The 18,050-nt window shown below is 48.7% G+C and overlaps 1 protein-coding gene across 1 annotated transcript in view; it reads left to right on the top strand.

Moving 5' to 3' along the window:
• LOC111152347 (translocation associated membrane protein 2) overlaps positions 1–18,050 on the top strand; it is an 83,524-nt gene that overhangs the window by 22,226 nt on the left and 43,248 nt on the right. The window lies entirely within an intron of this gene.

The following is an 18,050-nucleotide window of genomic DNA, read 5'->3' on the forward strand; positions in this document are numbered from 1 at the left end:
AAGTTCCTGGGCTGTATAGGCTTGGGGAAATGATAGGCTAAACAGGTTGGTTTGCTGCAGGACTTGTCAGAACCTTTAATATAGTAATAATGAATACTGTATATCTGTACCAAACATATTTGTTGACTTTGGAGAGTATTTTGTGGAATAATAATCTAGACTATCCTTTGGGACACCCAGGGCAGTTGGGGGAGTTTTGATAATCAAAGGAGAAGAGGGAAGGAGGTTCAGGAATGTCAGATTAAAGGGATGTTATCCTGTAAGCAGTGAGGAGCCATGAAAGGGGTGTCTGTGGTTTATGTGTAGCCTGGCTGTTCTGTCTAGGATGGTGGGACGGGTGGAGGGGGTTGAGTACTGAGGCAGACCATCCAGTTAGCAGCCTCTTCTGTAGGCTCGAATGAGATGAGGGTGTGAGGTTTTTTAGTAGCAGTGTGAGTGGAAATAATGGCTTTAATAAAATAATAAAGGAAAAAGCCACCAGGTGGTTGGCTGTAAGGGATAATGGGCAGCCTAGGATGTGGGCAGGAATAGGCATGCTTCCTGGGCACCAAGGAAGGGATAAAGATGTGAGGTTTGATCTGGGTGTACCAAATGGAAGTTGGCGATGTGCTCTTTTGGTAGGGATGCAGGACTGTCCACTGGGAGAAAGGTATGAGTGGGGGAGAGTAGATTTGAGAGTCGCTGGAATAGAAACAAGCACTGTGGCAGGGATTTCCAGGGGAGCAAGAAGGCCTGGGCTTGAACCCTGCATCCGGCATCCGGAGGTGAATCCCCGTCCTGGAAGTGCGTGGAAGAAAATCGGTGGAAGCCAAGGAACTTCTGCAAACACCCTTTTAAAAATTAAGAACCCTGAGGCCTAGCGAGGGACATGGGAGTAGCCTGCGGCCCCACATCTGGTTTGTGGCTGAGCTTCCCCAGAATGGGTCTCCTGCCTCCTCCCAGGGCTTATTCTCTTCTGCTCTTCAGGGCTGCCGACTTCCTCTTCTTAGTAATATATAGAGCCATCTGGGGTTCGACACCTGCAGGTGTGTCAGGAGGGCTGCAGGGGTCCTTCCTAACAGGTGTGGCCACCAGTGCCCACCAGGATTTTCCCTTGTCTGTTCTTGTCACCCCCCACTGCCAAAGCTCTGCAGGGTGGCAGAAAGGCCCCCATGGCCTGGTGGTCTTGTGTGGTGGGCTGTGTACTCTGAATCCTGCTCCCCTTTCCCCTGCTGGGCTGTACATAAGAGAGCCCCAAGCGTCTGTCTTTCAGGCTGGAGACCAGGATGGCTGCCTGCGACTGCTGGCTCCTGTGTCCCCCACTGCGCCTGGCCTCCGGCTGGGGCCGACCGTGGCCCGGAGCCTGCTTGTCAGCACGTGGCTTGAGTTTCCGTGTTAACGTTCCCAAACTGGGATCGTGGAGGATTGAGTGTCTGTGCTGTCTGATCACGCTGAGCCTTCTCCGGCAGGCAGCTGCAAACCTTTCAAAGGGCTGTGTGTAATTGGTTTGGGAGATGTTGGCGGGAGAGGGTGGGGACCAAGATGGGGACAAAGAAGTCAGTTTTTAAAAGAAAAAAATAAAGAAACATAACAGCCTGGGGACACTGGGGTAGGGCGTGGTGCCTTGGGTACATTAAAACCCCTTTCTTCTCACCTTCCTATTTTTCCATTTCCAGAGGCCCCCTTTGGCCGGTGCCTTACTGACCCCTGCAAACCCCCTCTGTGTAAATGCGGCCTCTGCCTCTCACTCCCTCCCTCATTACACATTCCTTTAATCTGACCCACCTCCAGGTCGCCAGCTGGCAGAGACTCAGCAGATTCCAAACCCCAGCTGGTGCCAGACTGTTTACACGGGGCGGGCGGGGAAGCTTGGCAGACAGCTTGCCCCCAGGCTACTCAGCTGTAGGAAAAGGTAGAAAGACATCCCAGAGATGAGTGACCCGTTTGTTTGCAGACTCACCCTCCTCCCTCATTCCCCTTCCTCCCATGATGTCCACCCTTACTCCAATTCTTGCTCTATCCTGAGCAAATAGAAGGGAAAAGATTCTCTTTGTATGTGTCAGAGGAGGTAGCGGCCTCAGGCTCCCTGGCTTACCCCTTCCGTCTCAGGAACCCATAGGTGGCACTTTGAGCACCTAAGGCAAAGAACCTTTCAATTCCTGACTGGAGCAGGTCAGGTATTATAGAAGAGACACGATCTGTCAGTATAAAGTCAGTCCCCACTCACAGGGCTGTGATTTTCCACGATCAGTCCTCAAGGCTCTGTGGTCCAGTGGGTGTGATGCCAGGCATGGGATTTGTTCAGGCAGCCTGAGGTCGGTGGGGTATGGGGGGAGGAGTTGGTCTTCGAGGGCTTGTGTTGGCCTCTGTCCACAGTAAAGCCCTCCCCACCGCCAACTGACAGACAGGTGGTCACAGAGCCCCAGGGAGGGTTGTCTCGATAAGAGGCAGTGAGAAGTCTGTTGGCATCGTGTTCTGCCCCACTAAATCTAGTTGCCAGCACCGCTGGGCAAGTGGCAGTCAACTTCGCCTGCAGGGAGGGACTGGTCTCCTGTGGAGTGGTCCCAGCATGTGTGTCTGGGAGAGAATTTTGCTGGGTCGAAGTGCCCTGTTGCGAGTGGTTGTATCGATGTGATTCACTGTTATCCGTGTGCTGTCTCTAGTAGGTCTTTTATTTGAGGAGCATAACTGCATTGGTCCAGGTCCCACCAGAAACAGATGGGGTGACTAAAGAAAGGTTATTGAGGGCGCTATTAACAAGGGCATAGACAGGATCAGGAGAGACAGATAAGGGATGGTAAAGCACCCCAGGGTTTGCAGAAGGGGGAAGATAGCCCTAAGCCTGAAGGGCCAGGGATGGAGTGGTTATAGAACTTCTTAATATGTCAGAGGGAAAGAGAGGATGAATGGAGAGAGAATGCCAGGAGCTGCGACTGAAGGAGTGGGGCTGGACCTTGGATTGAGAACAGATGGCTGCCACATCTGTCCAGCAGGGTGGGAGCCAGGTTGTGAGCACCCTCCTCGTGCCCTCTGGGGTTCATGGGAAACCAGTTGTCCTGGAAGCCGGTTGATGTGCTCCAGAAAGGTCATCCGTTCTTGGCTCTGGAGCACTGGGCAGGATGGAGAATGGACATGGACGGGCAAGTGGAGAATTGTCCAGCCCAGGAGCACTTACAGACCCTCTGTTTCCTGTTTGAATCCTGCCTCATTTACACCCGTAGGCAATCGGAAAAGATGGCAGAGCAAGACTGACGCCGTTGAAATACAACAAAGTCTGACAACAGGCTTTCTGGACAGATGTTTCCTGATCTCAATAAGGCAATTTGCGTGACATGTCTACTTTCAGCTGCTTATTGCCCTGGTCTCTCGTGAGACCAGGATTGCCCTTGCTTCTTAAATTCACAGTACATCAAATGCCTTTACTTCCATCTTTTGCGGCTAGCTCAGATAATACTCAAGTACCACTTAAACCCATTTCCTTCTCTTACCCCAGGGCTTTGCACGCTCTGCCCTTAGGGATCAAGAGGAGTTTCCAGTGTAGCATTAATGGAATTCTAATCGCCCTGTCCAGTTACCACTAGTCTTTGAATATTGGTATCCAACAGGAAATTACTTTCTTAACAGTTTCACGTGGAGGAGCTCAGACTCGCTTGTCCATTAGGTAACTGATAAAATTTAATTGGTAAATTACGAAATATGGGACAGCTTTTAGAGTTTTGTGGCTGGAAATAAAGCGTTTGAATCTTTATGCTACAGTGTTGCCTCCCTTACTTTGAGAGAAGCAACTGTTTCTTCATATGGGCTTGAGTGGTTTGGGGAAGCATGGTTTTGAAATGCACATTGGGCTGGAATAGGCACATCTCCATCGATGAACTCAGTAGATGGAGACAGTTGACGTTGGGGCGTAGTAGCTTTTACAATAAATGAATGGATGGATGGATGAATGAATAAAAGCTTTAAGGAGTGTGATGGCCAGATTTCCCTCCCTCGTCCCATTTTAGACTTGTTTGAAACAGATGAGGATGGCTGAGGTCCAAAGTTGGCCCGCACAGTGGATGGTCCCCCCAAACCCCCATGAACACATTCAGCTGGAAGGTTCCATCTGGAGTCCTCCTCCTGTACTTTCTCAGCACAGTAATGACACTGTTCTAACCCTGAGTCTTCCCCTTTACTTACCTACAATTTATGTCTGCCCCGCCCCCACAAACTCTATGTCTTGCTGGCTTAGCTCAGTCCCTCCCAGAAGTCTTCCCAGAGAATATTCATCAATCTCCAAACCCAGAGCACGTAACTGATATTTGTTGAGTCCTTCCTTTGTGCCAAGGACCCTGGGGGTGCAGTCTCTGCCTTGAGAAAGGATGAGAGCCTTTCCTTGTCCTTTGCTTAATTGTGCCCTGATCTTTTCTTAAAACTCACTTTTCATGGATCAAAGTTTTGCTCTGATCCTGAGGTTTTAGAGCCATTGTTCAGGCATCATGGGGCTAAGAATTCTAGCGTCATAGTCTGATGGATCTTGAGATCCAGTTCCATGTTTGGGCTTCCTAGCTGTGTGCCTTTGAGCAGGTGTCTTCAGCTTCCTGAGCCTCACTTGTTCGGTACCATATGGCCTCTGGGAGGGTGAAATGAGGTGGTTTCTGTAGGAATTTAAAGCAGCTCCTGGCATGCAGTAGGAGCTCCGTAAATAATAGTAGTAATAGTAGTAGACCTGGCAGCAGTGTTTCTAGAGTGGGAGGTTAAACGAGATAATCGCGTTTGGGGTTTAGCACCATGCCTGGCATTTAATAAGATCTTTCACATTAGTTGTTCTTTTAGGGTTGTTGAGGGTTGCACGAGGATAAAGTGCCTCAGCCTTACCTGGCTCACAGTAAATGGTCAATAAAAGGTGGTCAGTTTCATCCCTTCTGAAATAAGGGAGCTGGGCTAGATGGGTCCTAGATGGGCTAGGATCACCTAGCTCCTGATTATGGTCTCTGGGGAAAGGAAGTGGGTCTTTCAAGTTTTTCTGTCTCCTGTAGCACTGTGCCTTGCCCTGAGCATGCACTCGAATATTTTGATGGAAGGGTTGATTTTATATATTTTTTAATTCTGTTTTGCTGGAGATGTTGCTAAACAAAGACATGTTTCTGGAGTGTGAAAAAAATGTTTTAGCCCCTAGCTTTGCTCACGTGTGTGTGTGTGTGTTTGTGTGTGTACACATGCATACATGCATGCGCACCCCCCCCAAAACACACACTGCTTTCCTTGACACATCCATTTAGAAAACCTGGTGGGGCCATTATAAGATCCAGGAAAGAGCCCCAGAATCACCCCTGTGTCTGTGACCGCAGCCACTGCAGGTCTCAGAATGTGGACCCTGGCCCACAGTCAGACGCTTATCTGTGTGTCTGCGGGTTCTGATTCCAAGAGCCCCATCAGCCTGGCCAGAGACCGTGCAGACTGATGAAATGATAGGAAGCCAGAGGACTCCTCCTGGCCTTTTGGCCAGCACTGTAACCTTTACTCCCTGGAAACCTATAGGCCAGCCATCCTCATAAATCCAGCCAGGTGGCCTGGCCTCTCCCTCTTTGAAAGTGAATGAAAAGTAAAGTCATGGCCACGGAGAGTAACACTGTAGCTCTGGTTCAGAGGAATTGATTTGGGGCTCATGGGTGGCTCAGTCTGTTGAGCATCTGATTCTTGATTTATGCTCCAGTCATGATCTCATCGTCGTGGGGTCTCAGGGTGGTGGGATCGACCCCGGGGTTGGGCTCCGTGCTCATCCAGGAGTCTGCTTGAGATCTTTCCCCTTCCTCCCCCTAAGAACATGTGCTTTCTCTCTCTTTCTCTCCTCTCCTCCCTCTATCTCTCAAATAAATAATCTTAACAAAAATAATTGATTAAATAGAGGCAGAAACATTTTCTAGTCCTGCCGTGAATATAATGGGGGGGATTTTAATTTTAGTTTTGCCTCTCCCCTACCAAGTTCTCAGTAGTCTTTACCTTCTGTTTTCCTTTCTCAGAATTTTACATTGATTCAAGGCACATTGATTGAACATCTTCTCTCTGTCTGGTATTTGTATCTAGACACTGCCAGACCATCAGAGGGAACAGGGATCTTGGGGAACTGGGAGGGGTGGGCCCTGGTGGGGAACCTGGTCAGGGCCAGTACCCCCCCCAAGCATCCCCCTCCTGTGGTTCTTGATGCTGTTTCCTAAAGAAATTTCCCTTGGATTGATGTATTCCTCTCCAGTTCCCCCTACTTTTCTGCATACCCAACCACCCTTCTCTCCATGGTCTTTCTCCTCACCACCTGTAGGTTTACGTATCTCCCACCATATCCCCTGACTCCCCGCCCCTGCCCCACCCCACCCCAGCCTCCCCTCTAGCTCCCAGCCATCCAGACATGCAGTACAGACCTCTGTCTCCCCGCTTCCACTTCACATTCACCTACGCACACTGACTTCTGCCCCCGCCCCCTTTTCTGTAACTTTTATTTTCTCCAAAGCCCCCTGTTGCCTTCTGGTCCCCAAATCTAATGGATTCTTCATGCATTCATTCATTCCACAAATACTGACTGAAACCTCACTGTGTGCAGAGCACCATTCCCGCTGCTTGGGACCCATCGGGGGAAAAAAAAAAAACAACTAAGACTGCTAGACTGCTGCCCCGCAGCCCTCCCACCCTCCACCCCCCTGCTGTGCAGCCTCTATCTCAGCCCCAAGTTGACTTGTTCTCTCTCCCTGACGGCCTCCCCATGATGAGCACTGACTCCTTGCTGCTGGCCACCCTTGGCTGCTAGGGGCCTCTGGGTATCCTCTGGCCTCTGGCTGGTCCTTCTCAGTCCCCAGCCCTGGACTTCTGCTGTTCTTGCTGGTGATACCACCATCTACAACATTTTTAAAATAGATTTATGTATTTATTTTAGAGAGCGAGTGTGTGTGCAGAGGGGCGGGGCAGAGGGAGAAGGAGAGAGAAACAGACTCCGTGCCTAGCACAGAGGGTGGAGCTCCATATGGGGCTCGATCTCACAACCCTGAGATTGTGACCTGAGCTGAACTCAAGCGTCAGATGCTTAACTGACTGAGCCACCCAGGTGCCCCCACCGTCTACAACACTTTGTGTAACCATCCTGATACCTTGCATGTTTTACTTAAATTATACATTTGTATGCCTGCTTCCCGAGCGTAATCTGAGACCACTCTTGACTACTTTTACACCTTAATTTATTGTGCCATCGAATCTTCCAAAGATTACCCATCACTGTCCCGTGTCTGTGCCATAACCTTCACCCAGGCCCGTGTCACCCCTTGTTATAGCAGCCTCCTTCCTAAGCTTTTCTGGGTCACCTCCCCTGCCCCAGCCCATCTCCACACCTGGAGTGGGATGTGCTCTCTGCAATGCATATCTCCCCGTTCCACCTCCCACAGGTAGGATAAAGTCCGGTTTTTATACCTGCCGTAAAGGACCCTTAATAGACCTGTTTCCTGCCAGCTTTCCAGCCTCATCACCTTCTACACACAGACCGTTCGTTTCTCCGGGGACTCGTATTTCTCTTACTTCTCCTTAGTGCAAGCAGCCCCTTTCCTGTCTTCGCTTGGCCCATTGATCCCTTCAGGATACAGGTGAGACAGAACATTGTTGGTGATGTTTTCCATGGAACGGAGTGATTGTGGGGGACTCAGGACCCATTTCAGTCAGGGGACCCCCTCTCATCTGCTGAACGGCTTGCGCGTGCGGTAGTCCCCCTCATCTGTGTGGTTTCCGTTAGATGCCGCCCACTGCAGTGCAGAAGCAGGTGACCGTCAGACCATCTGTAATGGCCTGATGCTGTGTCACAAGGCCCGCATCATTCCCCTCACTTCATGACATTAAGTAGGCATGTTACCATCTCACAGCATCCCAAGTAGAGGGGTGAGTACGAACACTAAGATATTTTGAGAGAGACCTCATTCACATAACTCTTCTACATCCTGTTATAATTCTGTTTTATTATGAGTTATTGTTAATCTCTTACTGTGCCTGATTTATAAGTTAATAGCATAGACATGTAGGTTTGTATAGACAAAAACATAGTATGTGGAGGGTTCAGTACTGTCTGCAATTTTAAGCATCCAGTTGGGGTCTTGGAACATATCCCTCATAGATAAGGGGTACTACTCTGCCCTCTAATAATGATCATTTTGTTGTGTTGGAAGTGAGCTTTTACATACTGGTTTATCTGACTGGGCTCCCCATTTGGGTGTTGTCTTTCCTGCCTGGAATAGGTGTTTGGAGTAGGAGGGGGAGGGGGCATTCTTGTGTCTAGGATTTGGGGGGGGGTGAAGCTTGGAAAGGTGAAGTGGGGTACCTGTGGGTCCTGTGAAACCACTCAGGGGCTTGATTCTCTCCTAGGCACTCGGGAGTCATGGGGGACTGTAGAACAAGGCCTGCAGTGTTTTAGGAAGATAGGATCTGTCATCTTTGCCAGAAAGAGCACTTGAGGATAGTCCTTTAATCTGCCCTCTGCAGGCCATGGCCTTGGTTCCTGCCTAGGGCAGACAGAGCAGTGGCTAACGAGTGAAAGGAGCAGACCCGCACCCCCACGTCCAGGGCCCTATTAGCAGGGAGTCTTTCCTTTCTCCCTCCCACTTGATGTGTGTCTGTGTGTGGCTGTGTTTTCTCCTCCATCAGCTCTCACTGTGTGATTGTCTTGCATGGAGATTATCTGTGTTTCTTGGCCAAAGCTTAAGGTCACTGGTGTCCCAGGCAGTTCCTGTTCCTTTTTGTATCCCCCTGAAAGAGAGTTACCCAGTGGGCCCCGCAGGGGGGGACACCTGGCCTCCTGGCTCTTGTTCTAAGGCCTGGATTTATTAGCAAGTGGGGTGTTCCACATCAAGCCTTGTATGAGAGGCCTGCAGTCTCCTGTCAGCTCCTGAGGATCCCCTATGAGTTCAGACGGGGAACCAGGCTTACCCTCTGATGGATGGTTTTCTTCCTGGGCTGTCTTTACCTCGTGTGGGGTCACAGTCAGGCCCCTGGGGCGCAGAGAGGCTGGACAGAGAAAAAGCACACCCAATTTGTAGATGTTATTTAAAATGTTACTTTGTATTTTTTTTTTTAAAGATATTTGCTTATTTATTGGGCAGAGAGAGACATTGAGAAAGGGAACACAAGCAGGGGGAGTGGGAGAGGGAGAAGCAGGCTTCCTCTGAGCAGGGGGGCCGATGTGGGGCTTGATCCCAGGACCACGGGATCATGACCTGAGCCAAAGGCAGACACTTAATGACTGAGCCACCCAGGCGCCCCAGTATTACTTTGTTTGTTTGTTTTTTTCAGGGATTTATTTATTTATTTGAGAGAGAGCATGGTGGGAGGGGCAGAGGGTGAGAGAATCCCAAGGAGACTCTGTGCTGAGCACAGGAGTCCAGTGCAGGGCTTGATCCCATGACCCCGAGATCACCACTCTAGCCAAAACCGAGAGTCGATGCTCAACTGACTGCTCCCCCCAGTTGCACCTAAAATGCTACTTTCTATTAGTAAAATGAGTTCTGTGGTAATGTATATGCCTGTATATTTGGGGAGTGTAGGGGGTAGGAGAGACGGAGAGGGAGATATCTTGGAATATGGCATTATACCTAAGTATTGACATTTGCTCAGACTTTATTAGGTTTAGGGGTATGGAGGGATTGGTTGGGGGCACAGTGTGGGTAGTGTTTACCTCGGGCCATGACTTCGGGGCGAGATTTGTATTTTCTGTTTATCTGTAGCACGTTTCTCTGGGAACTCTTGCCTTTTATGTTATTTTCCTGCTCCACTTTGCAGATGATATGGAATATCCCCCATGAATGTTATTTGCTGACGAATAGGGATATCTGAGTGCTCAACGTTTTTCATTAACCTTCTTGGCCTTGATTTAATCCACTTGAATCAAATCATCATCATTAAATTCTATGTATCAGGTGCTGTCATTCAGGTGGTCCTAGATGGGTCTTTGTAGACCCCTGCAAAATGGGCTGGATGCCAGACCAGGATGGGGCTATGATGTGTGTCCCGTAGGATCGGGAGGCATTGTTGTGACACAGAGCATGGTAGGGAGCAAAGGTGATGCAGAATCAAGAGGCAAGTAGCAGGGACTCCCTGGCCGGACCTCTTCTCCTTGCCGTGTGTAGAGGAGGATGGTTCTTACTGGTTTTAGACTGGGACCTGTCACCTAATCTCTTTCACCCCTCAGTGGAGTTAGGATGTGCAGAAACTGGGACAGCAGAGATCACACATTTAAAATTCCTACAGAATGGCTTATTTTAAAAACTCACTTATTTGCCTCCTAGCTCTGGTGTGCTCAGTTTAAATATGGGCAGAGGTGGACGTGCTGAGTGAGTCCGGGCCTCTCTTGAGGCTCCCCGACACAAATAACTGGAGGCACCTGAGGGCTCCTGGGTTGAATCAGCCGTTGGCCCCCTGGCAGGCCTGGTTTATGGCCCGTGGAGATGGCTTCACTTCGCTCCATCCCTGTGAACTCACAGTTCGTTTTTCCAGCAAGCTCTAATCCCCATGGCTGGCTCTACAGACAAAACATGGAGGTTGACACACTGCCGTTTTGAATAGGAAACTTTCCAGGTGATAGAGAATAATTACAAATGGTTGCCACAGAGAGGTCACCTTCTGCCTTCTCTTTCCTTCCCTCTGGAAGGTTCCCAGGCTTGGGAACCCCTGGATAATCCTTTCATTTCCCAGATGCCAAGGGCCTTGAGGGTGATTCTCCCTGGCACCCACTCTTGACGACTGGCAACGATCAGATCAGAGACTTGCTGTCGTAGACACATCTGCGACGATTCAAATTGCCCCCTCCTGGTGCATCCTGCTTTATGGCCCTCAAGCTTCGTGAAAAACTGTGGAGGAGACAACATCCCATCCCTGGCAGGGGCCCCTCTTCTGCAGTCTAGTCTGAAATGGGACCCAGTCTTCCCTTGCAGCCCGAAATCCCACACTCCAGAGCCTCTTCCTTTTCCTTTTTGATTTTTAATTGATTTTTAATTGTATATTTTTCTCATATTTATATTCTCTCTGAATAGGTGGCTTTTGGTCACGTTTAAAAATATTTCACTCAGACCAACATGCATGTGTTAGGAATGTACACGGCATGGCCAGTGATCTGAACTCTGCCAAGCAGCCCAAGAGAAATGCTTCTGAAGAATACCGATATTTTAGCAATTATTTTGTGTGCATGCTTCATTGTTTTCCTTTAGTTTTTAACTTCCACATGGCATTGTTTATGAGTCTGCCATGCTGTCTGAATGCGGGGAAAGCTATTGGGATGGGGGGCAGTGAGGAGACTGAAGTGTGTAGTCAAATAGGAGACTGGAAGTATTGATCCAGGGATCTTTTTTGAGGAGGCAGATGAAGTATATGTTAAGGCCTTGAGAGAAAATACATTTCATGGGAAAGTGTATATGTTATCTGAGGCTGTCCGTAAGTACCTCATAGGTCAAGTTCAACCTGTGCAGACATGGATTGCTTGAATATGCAGTCTTCTTGAAGTGATCGTTCAGTGGTGGATATAAAGGCCATGGGGAAGAGCTGTCTTCCCACAGGCCCCCTCCTGTGTTTCAGTACATAACTAACTTCCCAAATGGGGGATGGATAGCATGACACACTCAATCTTCAGATGCATTTTTTTTAAAAGCCCAACTTCAAAGATTTCTGAAACTCTTTGAGTGACCCTTTCTAAATTCCTGTTTATCCCAGTATAAAATGTAGACCTTGGAACCAATGCATATAATAAAGCAGGTAACATAATTTTATCATGGCTGTTCTGATTATGGACTTTTCTCAAAAGTACTCATTGTCATTTTTTAATCCAATATGGATTGTGACTGTTAAGGGTAAGTCTGTTCAGCTTTGTGAACACGGGCTTGTTGAGAATCTGTTGTGCGTGTGTGTTTGTGTAGCTTTGGTAAATTCTTCTATCAAGGCAGTTTCTCAAGTGAGAAAACCAGAATCTCTAGGTGTTGCTAAAAACCACACAGAAAGGTACTGTCAGAACTCTGCCTCCTGGTTTCAGGCATCCCCCCCCCCGCCGCCAGCTTCTGGTCATCCCAAACGGAGAATTTCAGAAAGCAGGAGTGAAAAGCATCTTTGTTCCAGCTGTATCTGCCTTCTATTGAGTGACTGAGGGGCCACAAACCGGGTACATCGAGTCCCGGTCATAAAAATGTGCGTGTAGGTGACCAGCTGGACTCCTGGGGTTCTCCTGAAGCAGGAGCCTCAGGGAACAAACGCTCCAGGAAAGAGGGGCTAAAAGACTCTTTATTTAAAAAAAAAAAAAAAATCTTCCCCACCAATTGGGCGTAACTTTCAAATGTTTTCCTGTCTGACTGAAATTTTCCTGCCTTAGCAGCAAGATGCAAAATCAGTGTTGGGAAAGTCTGAGTTGAGCCCATTTGGCTGAGCTGGGGGACAAGGACATTTCATTTGGCCCTCCGTGTGCTTCTCAGGAGGAAGGATTCCGAGCCCACTGTCGCTTAGGGGGTCAGGGTTCCCCACATGCTGCTTCTTGTGTTCTAGTCCCGAGGTAGGAGTTGTGGTCGTGGGGCAGCAGCCGTTGGAACAGAGTTGCTTCTATGAATCAGGCCTCATACCCTCTCCTGTCCTCAGTGGTTGGTCTTCCAGCCCAGCCCCTTCCAAGTGCCCACGCTTGGTCGTGTCTGCCAAGGAATGAAGAAAACCAGCCAAACCCAAGGGTGAAATGCTACCTAAGAGGAAAGCCATGAGTTTGCTTTCACTGCGTTTCTTCTCTCTTATCTTTGGTGCCTGTATCTCAACTTGCATGGGAGAGACAACAGTTTGGGGCATTCGGGGAGCCTAGGTGTGCACGGGGTCTGTGGCTGGCCAGCTTGCAGGTAAGCTCAAGAGACCTTGCTTCCTTGCTCTGTCAGATACACGGGATACCCAGGCCCTGTCCCCACAAGGTGGAGGAGCAGTAATATGGTTCAGACTTGGGGGAGGACTTCCCCAAGTTGTCTGTGTAAGGCTGTGCTCCTGGGGGTTGATGGGAAGTAGGATCCAGAAGTGATAGCCTTTAAGAGCTGAGGGTAGAGAGGATCTTTCAGGACATCCATTCTACCTGACTTGGCCTGGTCCTTTCCACCTTATCTGTACAATGGGAATATTATTAGTATCTCTCCTATAGAGCTGTTGTGAGCATTCCATGCAATAATTTAGGTAATGCCCTTAGGACCACGCCAGGTGCTGACCGAGCACTTGATGACATTAACTGCCATAACTGTTGTTGCGAATGGGTGAGGAAACTGGGGTCCAGTGAGGTCAGCCCCTGCCCCACAGCAGACCTGGGCCTGGAATCCAAGTCCAGCATGCTTTGCCGGAAGTAGCTATTTGCCTAGCATCTCTGGTCTCCTTGCAAGCAAGAGCTCAGCAACGTGTCCCCCTAAGAGACTATGGCACATGGACTGGTTTTAGTTTTGTTATGGCTTCATAGTCATGCGCTCAGTGTCCCTGCCTTTGTGCTGGATGCTCTGTTTGAGTGAAAAAGTTCAATGAAGCTCTGTGTGTGTGTGTGTGTGTGTGAGAGAGAGAGGGGAGGGAGGGGATGTGGCCCCTCCTACGTAATTTAGTGTTCTCCCTTTGCATTAGCATCTTAGCACACTTTCACTTTTAACCTTTCACCCCCTGAGCCTGGCATTTAAAATGCTATTAAACCCCATAATGTTTCCTATAAATAGCCGGGATGGGAAATAATTGAAATGACATCTTTAATAAGCTCCTGTTTCTCAGCCCCGCATGCTCTGTGAACCCAACGAGAACTTGCAGAAGGGGAACTTGGTCATTGCTCTGTCCTTGCTCTGAGGTTGGCAGAGGGTTATGGAGGGAGGTTTTGGAGGTGCCAAAGGACCTGTTTTTAATTAAGCACAGAGAGTCCTTTTTATGCTGGAGAAGTAGAACTGCTTTTTTGGAGTAGTCTTGTTTTTTAAATTAGTGAACATGGTGAATGAAGGAGCAGATCACTCCTTCCCCTTTCAGAGGGCTTCAGGAGAGCATTGAGCTGAACTTCTGGCCACCCTTAGCCAAGGAGAAGGAATTCCTGGACTGCATTTTTGTGGATCAGCTTCTTTCCTTCTTCCTCCTCTTTGCCTCTAGTAGATAGTTTTTGGTCCTCTCCTGCTTCTATTTCATGCTGCCATTCTGTTCTATGTGCCATATTGTGTATATCCTAAATCTTTTTTGGGGATACATTTTTTTTTTTAAAGATTTTATTTATTTGACAGAAAGAGATCACAAGTAGGCAGAAAGGCAAGCAGAGAGAGAGAGAGGAGGAAGCAGGCTCCCTGCCGAGCAGAGAGCCCGATGTGGGACTCGATCCCAGGACCCTGAGATCATGACCTGAGCTGAAGGCAGAGGCTTAACCCACTGAGCCACCCAGGTGCCCCGGGGATACATTTTTTAAGAGTCAAACTGAACGTGCCTTTTCTGCTTATAAAGCTGTGAGGTCTCGGGAGGCCACTGTGTGTGTCGGGGCCGCACGTTTATCTTCTTCGTCTGTAAAGCAGGGACACGGACATCAGCTGGCTGAGACGTCGTAAAGTGGAAGCAAGCGTGGCTGCCCACAGAGAAGGTGCATGGCCCAGAATGGTTTCTCCTGCTGCTGCTCGGGGCTTGGGGATGGAAAAGTACTGGAATTTGGTGTTTTTGCCTTAATCAGAGCCCTAGATACTATTCTGTGAGACTCATGTTCAGAATTTGTTAAGCATTCATCTGTGGTTACTATTACAGCTGCTTGCGGTGTTAGTGCATCAAATAGGTATTTACAAGATACCCTATGACAGGCCCAGCGCCGGGGACCCCGGGACTGGGGAGAAGAAAGGACATGACCCGAGCGTAAATGGGGGCAGATGACAGGCACAATCCTGGTTCCCCTGTTGAATCGCTGTATTCATTTAACAGGCACTTACTAAGTGCTGGTTGTGTCCTAGACCCTACTTCAGGCTATGGATCGAAGCTAACCGAGACAAGTAAGACCCCCACTTCCTTCGTACTTCTCTTGCAGTGGAGGGAAAGTTTAAAAGGAAGTAAAGATAAACCCCATGAAGCTGTACACTACAATGGGTAAATTTTATAGTGTACAAGTTATACTTCAGAAAGGCATTGCAAAGGAAAATATCTTGGTCCTCGTGTAGCTGGCAGTCAGGTCTGTCCCAACACAGTTGATCCTCACCCTTCACACATTTCGTGTCTGCCGATGCTCCTACTCCCTAAAATTTATCTGTGACTCTGCAGTCAGCACTGGGCGATTCTGTAGTCATTTGTGGACACGCACACCGCAGTGGAAACTTTGAGTCACCCGCACAAGCACGTTCCCAGCTGAAGTCAAGCAAGACGACGGCTTGACTTCTAGTTTCAGCCCTCCTGTTGTAAGCAAGTGTCCTTTTTGTGGTCTGTTTTGTGCCACATTTTTTTTTTTTTTTTTGCATATTCATGTGTTTCGTTGCTGATTTTGCTGTTTAAAATGGTCCTCAGCCTGGGTGCTCGGGTGCTATCTATCGTTCATAAGCATGAGGAGGCTCCCGTATGCCCCACTGAGAACATACTTGTGTTAGATCAACCTCTGTAGGCACAAATCGTGGTGCTGTTGCACGTGGGTCCAGAGTTCACTCTTCAGCTGTATATATTAAATAGAGCATCTTTATTTTTCTTAAGATTTTATTTATTTATTTGACAGAGAGAGACGCATAGCGAGAGAGGGAACACAAGCAGGGGGAGCGGGAGAGGAGGAAGCAGGCTTCCCACTGAGCAGAGAGCCCGATGCAGTGCTCAATCCCAGGACCCTGGGATCATGACCTGAGCCGAAGGCAGACGCTTAACGACTGAGCCACCCAGGCACCCCTAAATACAGCATCTCTAAACAAAACCACACATAAACAAGGTTGTATATTGATGGGTTGATGGAAATGTTGTGACCAGAGACCATGTATTTCCCCTGTATTCCCATGTATTTCCGCTAACCCAGTGTCCAGTGACTTCATTGAACAGAACTAATGTGAACAACGAGATGTGGCTGTCAGGACTAGGGAAAGAACACAGGTAGAGCCCGTATACCAAATGTCTGTCTTCTTCAAAGAAAAAAAAGTGGGAGGATTCTTTCAGGAGTTAGAGTAGCGGATTTATATACATTTATATACACCATCAGATCCCATCTTATTTAGCTGAGCTTTTTGGTATCAAATATTGGTGAATCTGTGGAAAATCTAATGAAAATACTAGGATGTGTCAGGAAGTTTTTATTATATTCCCAGGTGTTTGTATGTTGACACAAGTCAACGGAAGTTGACCTAACGTTTTCCACATAGCTAACTGTATTCACATACTTTGATATATGTTGAGATTTGTATTTTGGCCTATAGGATCCTGTAGTAACTATTTTGCTGACAGAGCTAAAAATGTGATTTAAATGTTACTTATAAGGTGTAGCTCCTTTTGCATTTTTTTCACTCTTTTATCCCTTGGGACAAGTTATATAAACACAGCTCAAGTCATAATGTCAAAATAAAATGAAATGAATTCCGAATGGACACATGCGTAGGAAGAGCCCTCAGAGAGCTGGCTTCAGACGTGTGGAGGGAGACGTCAGTATGGGCTGCTGAAGGGAAGAAAGCAAAGAACACAGAGGGGATGTGAGGTTCTTATGTATTCCTGAATTGTTCAGTGCTTTCAGTGTATGTATTTCTTTAGAAATTTAAATAAAAATGTACTTAAGACATAAATTAATTAAATTCTGTGAAGGGCACAGGACAAGTTCCAAGACAGAGACTGGCCTGCCGGGCTTGCCCCAAGAAGATGGTGAGGGCTAGTCTCTGCCTGAGTGGCTTACAGACTTGGCTGCGCATGGGAGAGCTCTGGGGAGCTTAGCAACGTGCTGATGCCCCAGAGGGTCAGATTTGGTGGGCTAGTGGTGACCCAGGCATAGAGATTTTAAAAGCTTCCCAGGGATTCGAATGTGCCAGCTGGAGTTGAACACCAGGACTCTACTAATGGAACTATACTATATCACAGAAATGGACTCTGGCCAACTTAAGGAGGCTCTCTGGGGGTTTGCACCGTTGTTGGGGCTCTGGGGTGCTCCAAGGCATGGCTGTGGGAACTGCAGAGGAAGCATCTGGGTAGGCACATGGCACTGACCAGCCCGTTCCTCCATTCCTGCCCCAAATACAGCGTCCAGGATAAAGTGTCTGATTGACTGGTCTTCTGTCCCAGAGAGTCTGGCCCTGTCAGCCTTCTAGGAGGAAGCTGGTCACCAGAGTGACTGCCTCCCCCAAACACACACATGCATGGACACACATACACACGCACACACAGCTGGGGAGAGGTGTTTCCCCAGGAAATGCTGGTGCCTTCAGGAAGCGGGGAATGGATACTGGTCAGCCAAAAGCTCACTGGAGGCCCAGTGGAGGCCCACTCTATCCCACGAACTTAAAAGAACTTAAAAGATGTGTGCGTTTCCCGGATGAAACTGAATGAAGATTTGTGCCTAGAACACGTGCAGTAGTTGGTAAATACTTTCTTCTTGTCTGCCTTCCTTCTCTCTCTTCCCTCCTCCCACTTCCTCTGGCTCCCACATCTTCTCTCGCAGGGCTGTCAGCCTGAGAAGACAAGGCTTACCCTCAGAGGAGTCATGGCAGACAGTACAGAGTCAGGCAGTTGGGTCAAGGATGCCCAACGGGAGTGGAGCTCAGGAGGGGACCCTCCATTCCTACAGTGGTGGTGGGGGAGGGGCTTCATGATGGCATGATGGCATGTGGTGGGTTAGCACCCAGATGGTGTCAAGAAGGATCCTGGGGGTGACAAGCGTGGTGACAGAGAGGACGGCCAGAGTGATGGCAGTGGGGCAGCTCTCGTAAAAGAGTGGGAGCAGAACAGCTGAGTGAAGCAAGCCAGCCCAGACGCAGCTTTCCATTCTCTGTCTTGCCCATTGAATGGTTGCTGAGTCCTTCCCATGGGCGTCTGGGTTAGTCCCTGTGTGCAGGGGGTGGCACGTGAGGAGAAATACGAGGAGGAGACAGAGAGGGTGGTGTGGGGGCCACAGCGCAAGGCACCTCCAGTAG

This window comes from Enhydra lutris, unplaced genomic scaffold (genome assembly GCF_002288905.1).
Source record: "Enhydra lutris kenyoni isolate GAN:26980312 unplaced genomic scaffold, ASM228890v2 scaffoldscaffold28, whole genome shotgun sequence".
NCBI lineage: Eukaryota > Metazoa > Chordata > Mammalia > Carnivora > Mustelidae > Enhydra > Enhydra lutris.